Source organism: Lathyrus oleraceus, chromosome 3, assembly GCF_024323335.1.
Source record: "Lathyrus oleraceus cultivar Zhongwan6 chromosome 3, CAAS_Psat_ZW6_1.0, whole genome shotgun sequence".
Lineage (NCBI taxonomy): Eukaryota > Viridiplantae > Streptophyta > Magnoliopsida > Fabales > Fabaceae > Lathyrus > Lathyrus oleraceus.
This window is the reverse complement of record NC_066581.1, coordinates 171,896,248-171,901,158: the sequence shown is the minus strand read 5'-3', so window position 1 is coordinate 171,901,158 and position 4,911 is coordinate 171,896,248. Positions and strand designations below refer to the sequence as shown.

At 41.1% G+C, this 4,911-nt stretch overlaps 1 pseudogene; it reads right to left on the bottom strand.

The window, feature by feature from the left end:
- Positions 1-3,813: 3,813 nt before the first annotated feature.
- On the bottom strand, positions 3,814-3,913 carry LOC127133785 (uncharacterized; annotated as a pseudogene).
- Positions 3,914-4,911: the final 998 nt, after the last annotated feature.

The window sequence follows — 4,911 nt, the reverse complement described above, 5'->3', positions numbered from 1 at the left end:
ATGTCATCACTTCTCCTTTTGGCATGGGAGAAGGGTTTTCAAACAAAGTGATTATTACTTTGATTTATGAATGACTGTAGGAACATCCACAGCGACCCAATTGTGGCAGACCCCTCCAGGGATGACAAAATTGTCAGAATCCTCTGTATCCTCTTCCAAGATAGCAGCAGCTTCCTCGTTCTGACCGGTGTGGATGAAACCTCCACTCTTGAACAGCCCTTTCTCATTGAAGACCCCAGAAGAATAGCCAATGCCAGCCCGGGACTTATTGTCTTCAAGCTCGATCATTTTTCCTAGACCAGCAATTGCACCACATTCAATGGCCAATTTCGCATCTCGATAGGAAGCAAATGAAGGAGTTCTCTTCTCAATAGGCTCAGCTATGGATAAAGTTTGGAAAGGAGTTCCAACTTCATCCTCAGCATCTATGTATGAGAAGGAAGACAAGTGGCTAACCAGGAGAGCCTTTTCTCCCCCTACCACAACCAATTTCTTATTCTTAACGAATTTCAGCTTCTAGTGTAGGGTGGATGTCACGGCGCCTGCCTCGTGAATCCATGGTCTGCCTAAGAGACAGCTATACGATGGGTGGATATCCATAACCTGGAAGGTAATCTGGAAATCACTTGGTCCAATCCTGATTGGGAGATCAACTTCCCCAATCACAGTCTTACGCGACCCATCAAAAGCTTTCACAACAACCCCACTCTGCCTCATGGGAGGCCCCTGAAATGACAATCTTGCGAGAGTGGTCTTCGGCAATACATTCAGAGATGACCCAGTGTCCACCAGCACGTTGGACATGGCGTCGTTCTTGCAATTCATGGATATATGTAAAGCCATGTTGTGGTCTCTTCCCTCCTTAGGGAGATCAGAGTCACAGAAACTCAAATTGTTACAAGCAGTAATATTTGCAACAATGTTGTCAAACTGTTCGATAGTGACATCATGATCGACATAAGCCAAATCCAAGACCTTCTGCAGAGCCTCTCTATGCGGTTCTGAATTCAGAAGTAAAGATAACACGGAGATCTTAGATGGCGTTTGTAGAAGCTGGTCTACAACGTTGTACTCACTCTTCTTGATGAGCCTCAGTATCTCATCACAGTCTTCATTCACAGTGCCACTAGGTCCAACAGAAGTAAGAGTCTTTTGTACAGAGGAGGATTTAACAACAGGTGCTGGATTCGGAGAATTCACAATATTTCCAACCGGACGCTCAACAAAGTCAGCCTTAGCCTGAGGCTTCGGCGGTGCAGAAAACACACGACCACTACGGGTCAACCCGCTCACATCAGCAATATTCACCACAGAGGATGAAGGCAAAGGCACTTCTTTCCCATCTTCAACAGCAACAACATTGTAACGGAATGGGATTGTGATAACACGAAACTATATCACATTTTAAGACTTAATTCAATTAAATTATTTTATCATTTACGCTAATTTATCCCATTTCATCAGATATTATGCAGTATTTCTTTTCTATTTACATCAGGTACCCATTTTGAAGCAAAAGTGAAAAAGGGAAGAAAAGGAGGTGTAAAAAGCAACAAAAAGGAGAGAAAAGGAACCAAAGGCCAAAGCCCAGCCCAAAGCGCACAAGTCACCAATGCTGTGCCTGTGACGGACGTCACAGGACGCGTGACGAGCGTCACGCGAAGTAACCTTGTGACGGACGTCACCCATGGTGTGACGGACGTCACACCAGTCCTCTATATTTTTGGCGCAAGGAACTCAACTGACCACGTTGAAGCCCACTTCCACGCACGCTTAACCCTCGGAAGCCTACTACCATGCACGCGGAAACCCTTGAAAAGTGGTTACACCAGCAGCTTATAAATAGCAGCAAATTGGGAACTTCCAGACACACCGTTTTTGCACGCTCAGTTTTGCGGAAGCTCTGCCAAATTTATTTTTCACGCCTTTGCCTATTTTTCTTCCTTTCCAGCATCGTTCACTTTATTTATTTTATTTTGCAAGCTTTGTTTTCTTTTTTTCCTTGCAGTTTATTTTCCCCCGTTCTTAGCTTTTAGATATTTTTCGCGTAGTAGTTTCTACACCGGAAACTACTGTGCAACTTTATACCGGATTTAACCTTACGTTATATTCGAGTTTTTTTTATTTCCTTGATTTAATTTACTGTTTAATTGAAGAATCGAAGAACAAATCCTACCGGCTTGTGGAGGAGTGTTCAAAGACCATTGTATTACGCATTCAGGTTCTTTAATAGTTATTTAATTTTTAATGTTTTATTCTACTGTTTATTTATATTGCATGCCTGGAATGAGTCTGTTTATGCATGATATAGATTCTTATTCATTTAGCATGTCTGGCTAATTTGCCTAGGTATCGGTATGTAAAGTAAGCAGAATAAGGGGTCAAGACTAAGTCGGTCTATTCAAACTTAAAATTAGAATCAATCTTTTTATGGTCTTAACTTACAGGTTTAATAACAAGATTTTTTACAAAAGTAAAAGACATAAAGAAGTCGAAACCAACAGAGCGAGAGTTTGAGGTTTTAACTGGACAGTGTAAGTTAGTCATTAAATCTATCTCAGGGCGAGAGCAAGTTTTAGAATTAATTAAATTCTGACCTTTTTCCAAAAAGTATTTTTAAAGATTGAATGTGAGGACGAGAGTTAAGCATTTAGATTTAATTGTATAACCTAAGTCAACAGAGCGAGAGTTTGAGATAAGGGTGTTTAAAACGGTCAGTATTTTCTTAAAAAGAGTTTCTGCAACTTTATTGTTTTCAAAATATGATTTTTGACTTAATTATAAGTGACAGCAACATTAACATAAGATCATGGTTCCTTCAACAGAGCGAGAGTTTGAGATAAAACCTTTAACCAATAAAGTTAGTCGAAACGATTTATTTTAAAACCGAGAGACCGACAAGGAATTGATTCCCTAGTTTTGACGAACTACATACCGATATCCGTTTTATTAATATTTAATCTAGATATTAGTTTAGCTCTTAGCTCCTTTCCCCAAACAATCAAACATTTTCACCTTAGATTTACGTAGTAACCTTAGATAACGGTACATCGATTCATAAGTCCCTGTGGGATCGATATCTTTTAAAACTACGCGATAGAACTGTGCACTTGCAGTTTGTATCCCATTCTCGACTCACCCAGTCGAGCGATCAAGTTTTTGGCGCCGTTGCCGGGGACTTTTATTCAATCGATATCGTAACTCTTCCGTTACGCTGTAGAGACTAAGGTTTCTTTTTCCTTCTATTCTTTCTTTCGTTGATTTGTATGCCACGCACTCGCTCTCAAGGCGAACCGCTCTATCTACGAATCAACGATATCGAACTATATCTCCGAGTCTTACGACGAATTCGGGAATATCGTGCTGAAAACAATCTCCCTCCTATAAACCTTCCTGATATCAAAAACATTTTTCCTTCTTTAACCGAGATGGCAGAACCAGCTCGTGCTCTTAGAGATTACGCCGCTCCATCGCAAGATGAACCGCATTCAAGTATTGCTCCTCCCGCAATCGAAGCAAACAACTTTGAACTTAAACCTTCACTGTTGCAGGCTGTGCAACAGAACCAATTCTCTGGAAATCTTACCGAAGATCCAAACCTTCATTTATCCGTATTTGTTCAATATGCTGACACTGTTAAAGCTAATGGTGTCACTTCAGAGGCAATTCGACTTCGTCTTTTTCCTTTCTCATTAAGAGATAGCGCTAGAAGATGGCTTCAATCTCTCCCTTCCAACTCAGTCACCACATGGAACGAGTTGAAGAAAGTTTTTCTTGCCCGATATTTTCCGCCAAGCAAAACAGCTATGTTAAGAGCCCAGATAAACGGATTTAAACAGAAAGACAACGAGTCTCTTTTCGAAGCATGGGAAAGATACAAAGACATGATGAGACTTTGCCCACACCATGGTTTGGAAGACTGGTTGGTAATTCACACATTTTATAATGGTCTCTTATACAATACAAGGTTAACAATAGACGCCGCTGCAGGTGGTGCACTAATGAACAAACCTTATGCTGATGCTTACCAGCTTATCGAGAGCATGGCCCAAAACCACTATCAGTGGGGAACCGAACGAACAACAGTGGAAAAACCTCAACCGAAAACTGGCATGTACGAGATAAGTAACCTTGATCACGTCAATGCAAAAGTGGATGCTTTGGTCCAGAAGATTGAAAGTTTAAACGTATCACCACCAACCGCCGTGGTTGCTATAACTCAGAATTGCGAGGTCTGTGGAATCCAAGGCCACACTCCTACGGAATGTCAACTCTTGACTGGAATCCAAACAGAGCAAGTAAACTATGCTCAAGGAAGCCCCTATTCGAATACCTATAACCCAAATTGGAAGAACCATCCAAACTTTTCATATAAGAGTAATAATGCTTTATACGCACCTGGACAGTCTCCGAATCAAACCCCATCTATACCTCCGGGATATCAGAAACCAAATCCTAACAATAATACCCCTAGAAAATCCAACTTGGAAATCATGATGGAAAACTTTATAGCTTCCCAACAACAAACCAATAAAGATTTCTTAAACCAGAACATACACACTGGCGAACAACTTAAACAACTAGCAAGCAAAGTAGATGCCTTGGCTACCCATAACAAAATGTTAGAAACCCAAATATCTCAAGTAGCTCAACAACAAGCACCTACTGCTGCACCAACTGGTACATTCCCTGGACAGCCCCAACCTAATCCGAGAAGCCAAGCCCATGCAATTATATTAAGAAGTGGAACGGAAGTGGAAGGACCGTCTGATCCAAGGATAGAAAACCAAAACCCTAAGAAATCTACTGAGGAAAGTGAACCTAAGGAAAAGGAAGAGAGTAATAAGGATACCCTAGAAAAGAAGGAACCTTATGTACCTCCACCACCTTACAAACCACCTATACCTTACC